General features: G+C 45.5%; 1 long non-coding RNA gene across 1 annotated transcript in view; it reads left to right on the top strand.

Moving 5' to 3' along the window:
* Positions 1 to 15,574, top strand: part of LOC121855170 — a 73,866-nt gene extending 58,292 nt beyond the window's left edge. The window contains exon 3 of the long non-coding RNA XR_006086726.1: positions 15,269 to 15,574. This is a non-coding gene — a long non-coding RNA (uncharacterized LOC121855170). The remainder of the gene's footprint in view (positions 1 to 15,268) is intronic.
* The last annotated feature ends 1,543 nt before the right edge of the window (positions 15,575 to 17,117 follow it).

Here is a 17,117-nt window from a genome sequence, read left to right as displayed (position 1 = left end):
CTGCTATAGTGAACGTTATGAGCAGCACCTGGGCACCACCTGTTGTAATTACACATGCGGACACACACAACAGGCAGGTGTCAGCAGGTGTAATGAACATTTTACATAGAGAGAGAGAGAGAAATGTTCCAAATGAAAACCAAATGTTGTTTTTGTTTTTTCGGTCGATGGTAATTTTTGTCTTTCAATTCTCCATGAAATGTTTTTATTTTGTATATTGTTTTTGTTTTCGTGATTTAGGCTGTATTTATTTATTTATTTATTGTTTTTTTTATAATTCATCGGAAGTTTTCTTGTTTTTTTTCCTTGACGTAATTTAGCTTTTATTTATTTATTATTATTTTTTCGTCTTTTTTTTTTATTCCATCTGACAATTTATTTGATTTTAATGTTTTTACAATTTTGATTATGTTTATTGATTGATTTAATTATCGACTTTTTTCATGCGTGTATAAATACAATTCATTTAATATTCATTATTTTCACTAACGTAACCATACGACTGAGTTCCGATAGGCATTTGTTTGCGTAGTGTTTGGCATTGTTTACATGTTGTTTGACGTTGTTTACATATTCTATTTGGCATTGTGTATATGTATGTGGCATTGTTTACATGTTTAAGATTGTTTACTTGTATTTGTTTAGAAGTGTTTGCCATTGTTTACAAGCGTTTGTCATTGTTTACACGTTGTTCTTCGGCTCTTGTCACCGTGTACAGGTCTTAAAGTGACACTCGTTTAAGGAAAGCTCAGTCTCCAGTTTCTCTTTCTCTCTACCACGGCGACTGTTGGGAGGGACATTGCTGAACGTGTGTCGCCTGATACCACAAGATCTCCCTGGTAACCTGATCTCAAAGCCTAGTATCCCCTGAGGTATGCAAGGCGCGCCACTCAGCTTACCCGCCAAAATAACAAGAACAACAAGATTTTAGCTGAAGTCCCCGCCAACACTTGTGGGGCATTGTGTTTACCGCCAAAATTAAAGGGTTTGGGCAATATTTTCTCTCCAGTATTAAGGGTTTTTACCGTAAGATTACCGGCAAGAGTAGGTTTTGGTTGTTTAGAAATTCCCCCCTTTTTTTGGGGCCAGAATTAAAGGCTATCTCAATTATTGTTTCCCACCAAAATCAAGGGTGTTTACCAAAGGCTTCTCTGTTAAGATGAAGAGCGCTTGCTGTCGGGGTTTTCAGCTAGAAGATAAATGAGTGGCGTTTACCTGGGTGAAACAAATGAGCATCATTCATTCGGGCTTTCCCTGCGAATAAGACAAAGGAGCATCGTTTACACGGGGTTTACCGCCAGAACGCACATGAAGAGCTTTTTACTTATGGCCGCTGGACACCCAAGATGTATCGTCTACTCCAGGTTTAGACAAGAAAGAAATATAAAAATTCATACAGTAAAGACATTTAAATTAACAGTTAGGCATCATTCACTTTGACTCAGGCGTCAGAAAGACAAATAAAGGTCATTTGTTGAGGATTCCCGTCCAGAGGCGGAGGAGAGCGAGCACTGGAGGCCACGGCCAGAATATATGACCACCTCATATATATATATATATATATATATATATATATATATATATATATATATATATATATATATATATATATATATATATATATATATATATATATATATATATATATATAAGGTTAAATTAATTGTGTCTCTTGAACTATATTCTCCCAAACCGTTAATACATAAAACACTGTGCGTCAATCATCTAAGAATAAACTCAGAGATAAGTAGAAAGAATACATAAACAGTATTTGTAGTTGGTGAGTGTTTAGCGAGTGTGTCAAGGGCCTCTCTTGGTGCCCTCAGAAAAAACAAATAGGAAAAGCACATTGAGGATTTAACTCTCTAAAAGGTAAATGAACAGCATTTACTTGGTGTTATCTCTCGTCAAGAACAAATGTGAAGTGAAATATGTGAATTACTGGAGCGAAGAGACAAGTGTTGAGAGTTTTACTTTAGTTCAAACTTTTATAAAGACAGTCGAAAATCATTTATTAATGGATAAGCCTCTGTAAACATAAACTTTGAGAGCTTACTGCCATTAACCACACAGAAAACAAATGAAGGGCGTTTACCGAGGTTTAACTCTCCTAAAAGGCCGGTGAAGCGCGTATAATTGAGTTTAATTCTCTTATAAAACGAGCGTGTAGATTATGTACTTGTGGTTAACCCTTCAGAAACTTAAATTAATAGTTTATTCTGCGCTTTCTCACTAAAAGAGGATCGAGGAGTGTTTACTTAAGTTTAACTCCCTTAAGAGGTACACGAAGCGTGTATAACTGAGTTGAATTCTGTTAGAGAAAAAAAAGTGAAGTTTGTGTACTCTGAGTTAACCATCTGAAACTCAAGAGGGGAAGGTTTATTCTGGTCTGTCTGGCCTAAAAGATGCACGAAGAGCGTTACTTACAGCCTCAGGACGCCCCTCCAACTGAAGCTAACTTTAATGAAGATGGTATAATTGATGCCCCCACTCCACCGTAAAATATAAATTTATGGAAGATTTCTTCTAAATCCCAGATATTCCTCGCTGGGGAAATTAAGATCGTCCACTTGGGTAAATCTCCTGCAATGAGGAAGTGAGGGAGTCAGCTTCTGACCTGCCGGGGTCGAGTGAAAACCGTTTACTAACACAAGAGAGTGAAAGACTTTAAGCTCGGAGTTGACGCTCAGGAGTTAAACAAATGAAGATCACTTAACCAGACAAATCCCTCAAGATAAATGAGTGAATCTTTACTTCCTGGAGACGCTCTGGAAAAAAACAGATGAAGATCAGTTGTTTTTACACGTATCCGCCGAGAGAAGCTGAATGTTAGTTAAAGAGTTTGACGCACTGCATAAATATATGATCCTCTCGTTATTATAAATATCTCCCGAGATAAGAGAATTAGAGCATTACTTAAGGTTGAAGGAGCTTAAGAAGTAATGGTAGATGTTTAACGTTACACCAGAACCCTGAGAGAGAGAGAGAGATGACCATATATTGAGACCTCCCCCGTGAGTAAGACGAGAGACGATACTAAAAATGTTCCCAAATTAGATCCATAGAGTCAGAAAACATTAGCAAACAAGTGAAGATCGATTACTCCCATAAATCCTACGAGCCGTTTTACTTTAAGACTTAACGCCTAAGAAAAACATAAGGAGAGAGACGTATACAAAGGACTTTACGCTACTGAAAAACAAATGAAGAGCTCTCAGACCCTGTTCTTGAGGTGGTCGACTAGAGTGGCCCTCCCGTCAGTGCCTAAAGTGCCACACGTTTTATGTACCCCTCTTGTGCCATGTTGGTTTAGTGGGAGAGGTTTAGTTAGGTTTTTTTTTAAGGGGTGAGGTGAGGTTTTGAGGTGGAGAGAGGTAGGAGAGGTTAGGTTTAGACGGGGGAGATGGAGGAGAGGTTAGGTTAGGTTAGGTTAGGTTTTGACGGGTGAGGGAGGAGAGGTTAGGTTAGGTTTTGAGGGGGGAAAGAGGGGGTTTAGGTTAGGTTAGGTTTTGAGGGGAGGGGGAGGTTTAGGTTAGGTTAGGTTTTGAGGGGGAAGGAGGGGGTTTAGGTTAGGTTAGGTTTTGAGGGGGAAGGAGGGGGTTTAGGTTAGGTTAGGTTTTGAGGGGAGGGGGAGGGAAGAGGTTTACGTGAAGAAAAAAAAGGGGGATCGTTATGTTTCGATTGTTTTATGTTATTCTATAGTTAGTGAAGCAGTTTACACTATTTCTTCTTCTTCGGGATCTTAAATATTACAGCTGAGTCACATTTTAAAAGAATTCGTTACACTTTAATGGACTTACTCACATCTAGTCGTTTTTTTAATTATAAATCCTCTACAAGAAGCTAATATTATATAAGATATTTATCCCAGCATATAACAAGGTTTAAGTTAATTCTCCTATATAATGCCGGCGCCCTATTATATAATACACCCCTATCGCCTGTATATAATGCCCACCCCTATCGCCTATTATATAATGCCCACCCCTATCGCCTATTATATAATACCCACCCTATCGCCTGTTATAATGCCCACCCTATCGCCCTGTTATATAATGCACCCACCCTATCGCCTATTATATAATGCCCACCCCTATCGCCTATTATATAATGCCCACCCCTATCGCCTATTATATAGTATCTGCCCCCTTTTATGTCACGTAAAACCCTTATATCACGTCAACCCCTTATATAACCTACCCCCACTAGGCTCCGCAGGTTAATATCATTAAGTACGATGACTTAACCCCTTGATTACGGTGACTTAACCCCGTGAGTACCATGACTTAACCCCGTGAGTACCATGACTTAACCCCGTGAGTACCATGACTTAACCCCGTGAGTACGATGACTTAACCCCTTGAGTACGATGACTTAACCCCTTGAGTACGATGACGTAACCCCTTGAGTATCATGACTTAACCCCTTGAGTACCATGACCTTACCTTTTGAATACGATGACCTATTCCCTTGAGCATGACGATATTGCACTCAGGGACTTATAAGTCATCATATTCAAGGATTTAAGTCATCATACTCAAGGGGTTGTGTCATCGTACTCAAGAGGTTAATAAGTCGGACTTTATGGGTTATCATACAAAGAGGTTAAATCACCGTATTCAAGGGGTTAATAAATCATACTCAAAGGGGTAAGTGTACTCAAGGGGTTAAGTCATCGTACTCAAAGAATTAAGTCATCGTACATAAATAAACAGTGCTTTATCAGTAACAAAATATAACAGACATGAATTCTTTCCCTGTGAATAAAAACAAAACCAACAAAAATCAGTTTTTATCAATAATAACAAAAACACCAAAACCCACGGGATTTTTATATCAACAAAAACACTAACAATGATAAAAATGGTAGGGGTTAGAATTTTATATATTTACCGCAGTTCACCAAAATAAATTCATGATCAAATTGGTGGAGAAATTTCCTAAAAAAAAAAAAACATTTGAAAAAAATCGTTCGTGTTATATAATATTTAATAGAGATGTCACAGCGCCAGTGTACGTCGACCTCCACCTGATCACAAACCCGACTTAAACCATTTTACATCCGGGTTTAACCTTTTTACATCCAGATTAAATCCCTAATTCATTGTACCCCTTTAAATTTTGGTTAAACCTTTTCAAATCTGGATTAAAACTTTACACCCGTTTAAACCCTTTTATACCTGGATTAACCCCTTTTAAACCTGGATTAAACCCTTTTAGATACGGATTAAACCGTTTTACACCCGGATTAAACCCTTCACACCCTAATTAAACCATTTTACATCGGGATTAAACCCGGATTAAACCCTTTTAAATCCGGATCAAAGCCTTTATATCCGGATTAAACTAAAACCCGGGTTAAACCCTTTATAGCCAGATTAAACTAAAACCCTGATTAAACCCTTTATATCCGGATTAAACTAAAACCTGGATTAAACCCTTGTAAACGCATATTAAACCACTATAAACCCTAATTAATGCCTCTTATCCACTGTATATTTTCTTCTTTGTACAATAAGTAAAAGATGAAAACGAGAAGAAGATAATTATGAAGAATAACGAATAAAAGATATAGGGAAAATAAGACGAGCGAGAGAACCAAGAAGAAGAAGTAATGTGAAGTAGCTACTGTTGTCACCCGGAAATACATACAGGTTTATACAGAGAAAGACAAGGTAAAAGAGAGTGCTAGTGTGTGTGTGTGTGTGTGTGAAAGATATTGCCAAGAGAGAGAGCGACAGAGAGAGAGAGAGAGTGAGAATGAGAGTCTCTACAGTTGCCACCCGGAAATAGATAAAGATTTGTTCAGCGCATAAAGTTAATAGTAACATTTTAATGACTCGTAGCGTGAAAACACAACCAGAGAGAGAGGCAGACACACAGTACATATTTTAATTATTGTTATTTCTCCGTGTACCAAACACTCACTTCCCACTTGACATAAACACACATAAAAATACATTTGATAGATACTGTATATACTGTAGGTAAGAGAGGTATAGGTAGGTGTAGGGAGGTGAGTGGGGAGGTGGTGTAGGGTGAAGAGAGGGGTGGGGAGGGTGTAGGGTGAAGAAGAGGGTGGGGAGTGGGGTGTGGGGTGAAGAGAGGGGTGGGGAGTGGGGTGTAGGGGTGAAGAGAGGGGTGGGGAGAGGGTGTAGGGTGAAGAGGGGGTGGGGGAGGGGTGTAGGGTGCAGAGAGGGGTGGGGAGTGGGGTTTGGGGTGAAGAGGGGTGGGAGGGGTGTAGGATGAAGAGAGGGGTGGGGAGAGGGGTGTGGGGTGAAGAGAGAGGGGTGGGGAGAGAGGGGTGTGGGGTGAAAGAGGGGTGGGGAGTGGGGTTTAGGGTGAAAGGGGTGTGGGATGAAGAGAGGGGTGGGGGGATGGGTGGGAGAAGAAGAGGGGTGGAGGGGTGTGGGATGAAAAGGGGGTGGGGAGTGGGGTGTAGGGGTGAGAGGGGGGTAGGGAGGGGGTGGGAGGGGTGTAGGGGGTGAAGAGAGGGGTGGGAGAGAGGGTGTAGGGTGAAAGAGAGGGGTGTGGAGGGGTGTGGGGTGAAGAGGGGTGGGGGGAGAGGGGTGTAGGGTGAAGAGAGGGGTGGGGAGTGGGGTGTGGGGTGAAGAGGGGTGGGGAGAGGTGTAGGGTGAAGAGAGGGTGGGGAGAGAGGGGTGTAGGGTGAAAGAGGGTGGGGAGAGGGTGTGGGATGAAGAGGGGTGGGAGGGGGTGTGGGATGAAGAGAGGGGTGGGGAGAGAGGGTGTGGGATGAAGAGAGGTGGGGAGGGGGTGTGGGATGAAGAGAGGAGTGGGGAGAGGGGTGTGGGGTGAAGAGGGGTGGGAGAGGGGTGTGGGATGAAAGAGAGGGGTGGGGGAGAGGGTGTGGGATGAAGAGGGGTGGGGAGGTGTAGGATGAAGAGGGTGGGGGAGGGGTGTAGGATGAAGAGGGGTGGGGAGGGGTGTAGGATGAAAGAGAGGGGTGGGGAGAGGTGGGATGAAGAGGGGTGGGGAGGGGTGTAGGATGAAGAGAGAGGGTGGGGGAGTGGGGTGGGATGAAAGAGAGGGTGGGGAGAGGGGTGTAGGGTGAAGAGAGGGGTGGGGAGAGGGGTGTAGGATGAAGAGAGGGTGGGGGAGAGGGTGTGGGGTGAAGAGGGGTGGGGAGAGGTGTGGGATGAAAGAGGGGTGGGGAGAGGGGTGTGGGATGAAGAGGGGGGTGGGGGTGGGGTGTGGGATGAGAGGGGTGGGGGGAGGGGTGTAGGGGTGAAGAGGGGGTGGGGAGTGGGGTGTGGGATGAAGAGAGGGGGTGGGAGTGGGGTGTGGGGTGAAGAGGGGTGGGGAGAGGTGTAGGATGAAGAGGGGGTGGAGAGGGGTGTGGGGTGAAAAGAGAGATTGGGGGAGAGGGGTGTAGGATGAAGGGGGTGGGGAGAGGGGTGAAGGATGAAAGAGGGTGGGAGTGGGGTGTAGGATGAAGAGAGGTGGAGAGGGGTGTAGGGTGAAAGAGAGGGGTGGGGAAAGGGTGAATGGATGGAGTGGGGAGAGGATGTTGCGATGAGAGGGTTTGGGAGAGGGTTATGAGTGTAGGATCAGTGGGGGTGAGGAGGGGGTTGGTAGTGAATCTCTGTACACACACACACACACACACACACACACACACACACACACACACACACACACACACAACACAACACACATACACACACACACACACACACACACACACACACACACACACACACACACACACACACACACACACACACACACACACACACACACACACACACACACACACACACACACACACACACACACACACACACACACACACACACACACACACACACACACACACACACACACACACACACACACACACACACACACACACACACACACACACACACACACACACACACACACACACACACACACACACACACACACACACACACACACACACACACACACACACACACACACACACACACACACACACACACACACACACACACACACACACACACACACACACACACACACACACACACACACACACACACACACACACAACATACATTAAAAAGACAACTATTTACAACTTTATGAAAAACAAACAAGATTATCCTGTATTTGGAAATAAAATTAAGTTAAATAGCTTGTGAAATAAACATAAATACCATTAGAATAAAACAAAATTATATTAATTTGGGTTAATAATATGAGGATTTTTATTGGGGGCGGCCTCGTGTGTATAAAGTGTAAATTATTGTATACCACCGCCACCACCGCTACCCCCCACTACCACTACCATCACCACCATCACTACCACCACCACCGCCACTACCCACTACCACTACCACTACTACAACCATCACTACCACCACCACTACCACCACCGCCGCCACTACCACTACTACCACCATCACTACCACTACCACCACTACACCACCGCCACTACCGCCACTACTACAACTACCACCATCACTACACACCACTACCACCACCCAACACCACCACCACTACCACCACCACTACCACCACCATTACCACCAAGCAACAGCACCTACTTCCAATCAACTACCAACACTTTACCACAACCGCCAACCACTATACTGCCACGCTGCCAGCAGCACCATGATCCATCACCGCCACTACAACTTACCACCACCTTACCGTTAGTTGAATTACATCTTAATACTACTAGCATCCTGTATTAATCACACTAAGACTACCACTGATTTCCGTTACTGCCATACTACTACCATAACACGCTCCACCTACACACTTAAACACCATCACCACCACAGGCACAAATCACATGTCATCATCAATATCATTTTTTTTGTCCTCCTCAATCACTTCCTCTCCTCTCCTCTTTATACTGCAGTCTACCACCTCCACATCTTCCTTCTCCTCCTCCTCCCAACCCCCATCTTTCTCCTCCTCCTCCTCCTCTATATACGGTGTCGTCTCCTCCGCGTCTTGTGACAGTAGTTTATGTTAAGAGGACCCTAAGTCATGTTTTGTAGGCACGTTCAGACCCTGTTATGTACGTTCAGACCCTCTTATGTACGTTCATACCGTCTTATGTACGTTCAGACCCTCTTATGTACGTTCAGACCCTCTTATGTACGTTCAGACCGTCTTATGTACGTTCAGACCCTCTTATGTACGTTCAGACCCTCTTATGTACGTTTAGACCCTCTTATGTACGTTCAGACCATCAGACCATCTTACACTCAGACCATTTGATATTCGTTCAGACCATCCTTTATACGTTCAGACCATCAGACCATCTTCTATGCGTTCAGACCATCAGATCATCTTATAGTCAGACCATCTTCTATGCGGTCAGACCATCAGATCATCTTATACTCAGACCATCTTCTATGCGGTCAGACCATCAGATCATCTTATACTCAGACCATCTTCTATGCGGTCAGACCATCAGATCACCCTATTTACGTTATCACCAAATTCTGGGTTTCCTGGTGTAAGGTTTGTCGGGCAAATTAGGCGCTATTGATACACCTGGGAATGATCACCACCACTACTATCACCATCATCACCACTGCTATCACCACCGTCAACACCATCATCATCATCACCACCACCACCACCACCACTACTACTACTACTACCACCACCATCAACACCATCACCACCACTATCACCACCGTCAACACCATCATCATCACCACCACCACCACTACTACTACCACCACCATCAACACCATCACCACCACTATCACCACCGTCATCACTATCATCATCACCACAACCATTATTATTATCATGATCATTATTCCTCTTCTTTGCTTCGATTATTTTGACTTTCTTTTTTCTTCCTTTCTTTCTCTCTCTTTAACAGTGTCCTGTCTGTGTTCAGTTTAACCCTTCCTCTCTCTCTCTCTCTCTCTCTCTCTCTCTCTCTCGCTTCCCCTCTTCCTCTTTTCCCCTCTAACCCCCCCCCCCCCCTCGTCTTTTCCCTCTCCCCTCAAAGAACACACTGAATTAAGAGAGAGAGAGAGAGTTTGTTTTTATGGACTTTTCTTATTCTATTCTACTTTCTTTATACTTCACTTTGTTACCTATTTACTCTATTCTTTCTTGTACTGAGGTTATTCTTCCTTCCTTCCTTCTTTTTCCATCTTTTCCTCCCCTCACGTTCTCTCATCTCTCCCCCTCCCCCATCTCTTACACCTCGGGACTCGGGTGCCGACACAACCAGACCAGCCCTTCAACGTCACTCTCTACCACCACTGCTACTACCACCACCGCCACCACCTCACTCCTACCACCGCCACCATCTACCACTACTGCCACCACCGCCACCACCTCCCTCACCACCACACCACCACCGCCACCACCACCACCACCACCACCACCACCACCACCACCACCACCACCACCACCACCACCCCTCCACCTCCCACCCACCACCACCACCGCCACCTCCTGCCACCACCACCACCACCACCACCACCACCACCTCCACCTCACTACCACCACCACCACCGCCACCTCCTCCTGTACCCTCCCTACCACCACACCACCATACCACCACCACCACCACCACTGCCACCACCACCCCCCTCACACCATTACCACCACCATCACTACCACCACCATCACTACCACCACCACTATTGCCACCACCACCACTTAGCCATCTCACCACCAAAGGGACAACACTACAGCTGACCAGAAGGCAGGCGACCGTTCGTTTGGCCTAGCATCTTTGACCTTACCCCAGGCGCTGTTGATCGCTCGTGTTGGCGCTGTCTATTTGAAAATGACTTAATCTTTTTGCCCGGCGTTCCCCCTCCTTCCCTCACGGGGGATTTATTCGATTGATGGGGAATAATCCCTGGCTTCTTAATCCCTCGCCGCTCTTAAAACAGATCACAGCGATTGAAAGAAAGGTCCCGGATAGTGTATTTCCTGTCCTTTTAGACGGCGGATAACTTAATGGACGGGAAACTGTCCATTTTTCCGTCCCCTCCAGAGATTAGCCTCCTTGAGTACTACTCCCTCCCTCCCTTCTTCCTCCCACCCCTTCCTCCTCCCACCCCTTCCTCCCACCCCTCCCTCTCTCTCCCTCCCTCTCTCTAGCTTCCCCCTCTCTCTCCCTTCCCCTCTCTCTCTCTTTGCCTCCATTCTTCCTTATCCTCCCCTCTCTCTCTCCTTCCCTCCCTCGTTCCTCCTCTACCCTCTCCCTCCTTCCACCCATCCTTTCCCCCCATCCCTCCCTCCTCCTCCTCCTCCCTCCTCCCTCCCTCCTCCCTCCCCTCCCCCCCCCCCCTCCCTGTCGTCTCTTTTAAGGGACAGATCATAAAATTCCAGTTGGTTTATTCCCTCTCCTCTACAGCCTATAACTTGCCATCATCTCCAGCGATTTAAAACTGTTTTGTTTATAACTGGGCGGACCCAGGTCATTCATGGGTGTGTAGCGGCGACATGATGACGTTGGGTGTGTTCTCTCTCTCTCTCTCTCTCTCTCTCTCTCTCTCTCTCTCTCTCTCTCTCTCTCTCTCTCTCTCTCTCTCAGGATGTTTGTGAAGATATATATGGAAAACAGAAAGAGAAAGAAGAGAAGATGGGCAAGGGCAGAAAAGAGGCAGCCGTGATTTCCTCATTCTTTACAAGTTTTAAAAATAAATCAAGATGTTGTTTTATATGCTTCCTCCGCCCTCCTCTAGATCTCCCCTCCCCAGAACCTCCCTCAGACCCTCACCTCCCCAGACTTCTCTCACCCCCCAGTCCTTCTTCACCTCCCCAGACCCCGTTTGACTTCCCTCACCTCACCTCATTCACTCCCCAGACCTCCTTCACCTCCCCAGACCTCCTTCACCTCCCCAGACCTCCTTCACCTCCCCAGACCTCCTTCACCTCCCCAGACCTTCCTCACCTCCCCAAATCTCTCCACAAGTCCTCCCCCACCTTCCCTCACCTCTCCAGACCTCCTCATTCCCTGAGGCTCGATCAGGACTAATATGTGATGATTCCTCCTCACACACACAAACACACTAATTAGTTTGTCAGTAATGAAAGCTGTCTTGTGCTCTGACAAACAGACTATTGACGGGGTGAAAACGAGGATGGAGCCCTTAACAGATAGATGAAGAGAGAGAAAGAATAAAGAGAGGCTGTGAAAGAGAGTGGCTAATTGGGATAAGGTTTTCTCCATGTGTGGTCAGTGACTGAGTCTTAGTGGTGACCTATAGGGACTGGACGACTGAAAAAGGTTCGCTAATTGGATTTTGGGTTTGGAAAGTTTTTTTTTTTTTTTTCTTTTGTTCAGACTGTAAGGAGTTCGGTGTTATGATTCTTTAGTTTTTCAATGGGTTTTGTGTATGTGTCTATATTGAGGTGAATGGTTGTAATTAAGAATAATATTTCCAATTCTTTCTTTGCATGAAACACACACACACACACACACACACACACACACACACTAGCTTGTTGGCCAGCCTTTGTACCACCGATGATACTAATTAAGTCAAAACACAGGTAAAAATGCACCTTTTCCCTGAGCTGTACGCCATTATTGCAACAGCCGCCGTCGTACGCTGCTGCTGAAGCATGTTACCCCCAGCATATTTCTCCGGCAATATTGCAAATATACCCTGTCATGCCATGCTATATTTCCTGTCAGAATATATTCACCCAGTATATTTCCTGGCATATTCCTCACGATGATAAACAGTGTTGGGGAAAGTATACCTCTAGTACAGTATATTCTTCGGCATACGAGTAGGGTGTGTCTAGTGTATGTTACAAGTGTATAGTATATGCCTACCGTACTTACATCATACTCTAATATACCTTCCAGTATACTAATATACTTCTCTTTCTACATACTTACAGCTTCTCATACTATCAGAAAAGTGTGTGTGTATGTGTGCGTGTGTGTGTGTGTGTGTGTGTGTGTGTGTGTGTGTGTGTGTGTGTGTGTGTGTGTGTCCTCTCCCGACTCTTTATTATCGAGTGTTTTCCCCTATTCCTTGTTTCCGCCTGTTTCCCCAATTCGGCTAGTTATTATTTTTTTTATTTTCACATTTTTTTTAAACAAACCTTCGCTTGTTGATACCGAGCGCTGCTGCTGCTGTTGTCTGATGGACGGTGAACACGTGAACCAAAAAAAATGAAAAAAAATAAATAAATAAATGTATACTGTTGGTTTATCGTGTGAGAGTTGTTTAAGTTGCTTTAATGGTTTTTTTTTGTTCTTTTAAGGTGCTAGAGTTGTTTGCTTGCTGGTTTAACGGGATAAATTGATTGCTTGCTGGTGCTTTAAAGTGGTAGGGTTATTTGCTTGTCAGTTTAACAGGATAGATTGATTGGTTTATTATTATTACATGCTTGAATGATTACTGCTCCTCTTTCTTGGTTTGACAGTTTTGATAGGCATTTATTCTTGGTTTAAGATGCTTGAATAGTTAATTGAGACTGGTTTAGCTGTAGATTGTTCGCTGTGTTGGTTTAATATATGGGGATTATAACTTGTGCAGAGAGTTTTAAGTCTTTCCGATCAAAATAGAGATAATTCACTTCCTAGACAGGAGAGGTGTGAGACAGGTAAGGTGTGAGACAGGTGGTGTGAGAGACAGGTGGTGTGAGAGACAGGTGGTGGTAAGAGACAGGTGGTGTGTGACAAGTAAGGTAATTGGACCAGTAGTAGACAGTTGATGACGACAGGTGTCAGGTACCAGAGAGCTGGTACTTGTCACTGTGCCACTTGGTAGTAGTAATTGTTGTGAGCTTGGTGGTGGTAGTAGTAGTTGTAGTAGTCATTGTGAGCTTGGTTGTAGTAATAGTAGTTGTAGTAGTCGTTGTAAGCTTGGTGGTGGTAGTAGTAGTTGTAGTAGTCGTTGTAAGCTTCGTGGTGGTTGTAGTAGTCGTTGTAAGCTTGGTGGGCCTCCGTGAATGTTTTAATCCGGGAGGTAAGGGTGTCGCCCCTTGGCCCTGGTGGAGCTGAAATAGATTACCTTTCCTTTCTTGGTGTCGCGCCGGACATGTTGCTCCCACTGGAGACGTCCCGAGCAGCTGTTGCTATCTTGAGTGCTCATCGCTGCTCCTTGAGACAGCTTGAGTGTACTTTTATTGCCTCGTGCTTGTACAGGCGGGCATCCTAGCCGTGTTGGCTCCTGTCAGTGTAGCTTGAGAGTGTTGTGTGAGGCACCATATCGTTGTTTCCCTGTTAAAAGGTGACGAGTGGAGTAGTGATTGTGTCAGAGGCAGGGAGCCACTTGCTGGAGTCCACAACAAAGCTAAATATGTGGCGGGTCGAGCATTGCTGGCATCCCAACTCACCGGTGTGGCATGTAGCGCCCAGCGACGCCCCGGGGCACCTACCCCGTGCAGTCATCAGCTGTTGACCGACCTTTATCTTGATAGGTGATTGTAATAGTTTGTAAAAAAAGCGTCAAGAAGATTGCCAAGTGATTTCCCCAAGTGGAGTTATTGATTAGTAGGGTGGTGGAGGAGTGTGGAGGTGCGGAGGTGCCTCTCGCTGCCAGCATGGCCACCACCGGCCCCCAAAGGACCCGTATTACGCCTAATCCACATAGATCCCTCAGGTCTTGGGAAACTATGGCACAATGCAACAAAAATAGACTAGTTGACAGAAGTTGGCCTGCGCAGAGGCACAGGTGGGCTGCCTGAGGCCCAAACTTACAGAGGGCACCAGTCAGTGTTCTTCTGCAGCCCGCCTAGCAGCCTGCTACCCTCAGCTCCGGCTCGCTGGCTCCCGCTACCGCTGCCGCTGTCCCCGCCGCGCTCTGCCGCTCTCCCTCTCGCCGCTTTGCCTCTTTAAGCATAAAAACGTTATGTACACAGGAGACGACTAGGTTATTTTTGTAGCGCTAGTGTGTAGTGGAAACTGAGGCGCGGGCGACCCTCTCATTATTATTCCGCATGTTCTGACGGACCTGTGCTGGTTGCCATTTCACTCGCCACTTAAAAACATTTTTCCCCTGATTTCAGCTGCGGCTCATGTGACAGCTTTAAAGTGACATTCGTGTTGACGCTCCCTTGACAGTTATAAGCGATCGTCACGGCCGACATTACTTGATTGACTGACCAAACACATACAGTACATATGGAACTCTTAAAGGGGTGAACATTGACGAGTGATGACACACTTTTGTTTTAAGGAGTGGATTAAGAACTATACTTAAGTGAAGAGTTTTCTGTTTTGTAGATTTGTGGCGTTGAAGAACATTCACATGATTCCGTAATAGTCAAAGTGATATTCCGTTCTTTGTGGGTCTTTTCGCAGTTTGACTTTTTGGGGACATTGGATATATGAAGCGAGGAAACATTTCTACAAGTGACTGAACTTCTCACCACCACCACCACCACCACCACTGAGCTGGTCACGACCCCCCTGACACACCTTGTGCTGAAGAAGGCGACAACGGGGACAACTGACCTACCCACCTACCTATCTACCTACTCACACATCTCCTGACAAAGGAGAACTTGGCCGGAGGTTGTCTCTGTGTTGTACCCCAAGTTGGTCCCCCCCAGCTCTCAGGAGGTACCACACACACACACACACAGTCACCATGAACGGCTACCAGATCCCAGGTACTGTTGAACTGTCATGGCTACCAGCTGCTGTTGTAGGATTATACTGTTACCATCTGGCGGGGTCTTTGTTTATTAGTATTACTTCCCTTTCATCACCTGTTGGCTTATTGTGTAATATTTCTCTCCAGCCGTTTTACTGTTGATGTGTAAAGACCATAAACTGTTGGCCACTGCAAAAAAAAAAAATTCTTCCACTGTTATTATCTGTTGTTACTGTTGGTGGTACATCATATAGTGATACTCGGTACGGTTTTCAACAGTAATGGCTGTCATCTGTTGTTGCTCTGTGGGGTTGGCAGGTTTTGTTGTTGTTGTTTTTGTTGAAGTTGTTTTTGTTGGTGTTACATTGTGTGACATTTTCCAAAGTATCGTAATTGATGTTGTGGCCGGTGAGTGTCAGCAGTGAGGCCCTTGTTACTCACTATACTGGGGTCCTGTAGTGGTGGTGCTGTAGGGGTCCTGTAGTGGTGGTGTAGGGGTCCTCTAGTGGTGCTGTAGTGGTGCTGTATTGCTCGTCTGGATACAGGTATATAAGGGTACAGTTCATCACGTCTTAATAATACAGGGAATTATTTACGAGTTTATTATGAGTAAGTTACAGGTGTATAGAACCATACAGTTTGTTATGCAGTCTATCATCACCTGTTGTGTCCATGTAGTGACCTCATACCACCTGCCAGACCTCATATACCATCTGCCACACCTCATACACCATCTGCTACACCTCCTATACCATCTGCCAGACCTCATATACCATCTGCCACACCTCATATACCATCTGCCACACCTCATATATAATCTGCCACCCCTCCTATACCATCTGCCACACCTCATATACCATCTGCCACACCTCCTATACCATCTGCCACACCTCATAGCATCTGCCACACCTCATATACCACCTGCCACCTCATATACCATCTGCCACCTCCTATACCATCTGCCACCTCATACCATCTCCCACACCTCCATACCATCTGCCACCTCATATACCATCTGCCACCTCACTATAATCTGCCACCCCCCCACCCTCATATACCATCTGCCACACCTCATATACCATCTGCCACCTCCTATACCATCTGCCACACACCTACCATCTCCCACCTCATATACCATCTCCACACCCCATCCCACACCTCATACCATCTGCCACCTCCCTACCATCTGCCACACCTCATAGCATCTGCCACCTCATTACCACCTGCAAATTATATAGTGACCACCTGATAAATTGACCACCCACCATTTCTCTTGTCTATTTACAGTTGCAGCGTGTTATAGCACTTTTTTAACCTCCTGCACATTTTCTTGCAATTCCTGTGGATGAACGATAAATAATTCAATGTTTAAATGATAAATTAGGCTACACGAAACTCTCCTTCTCCCCTTTTCCCGCAGCTCCTCTCTCCCTTCCTCTCCCTCTCCCTAAGGCGTCCCCCCCCCCTCCTTTTTCTTTTCCTCTCCCGTAGGCTTTTTCTACTCGTCTTACCTCCCCCTACCCCCCCCCACTTTCCTCCTCCAGGCTCTTCTAG

This window comes from Homarus americanus, unplaced genomic scaffold (assembly GCF_018991925.1).
Source record: "Homarus americanus isolate GMGI-L3 unplaced genomic scaffold, GMGI_Hamer_2.0 scaffold54356, whole genome shotgun sequence".
Lineage (NCBI taxonomy): Eukaryota > Metazoa > Arthropoda > Malacostraca > Decapoda > Nephropidae > Homarus > Homarus americanus.
Note: the sequence above shows the minus strand (reverse complement) of the source record. Positions and strands in the feature narration are given on the sequence as shown.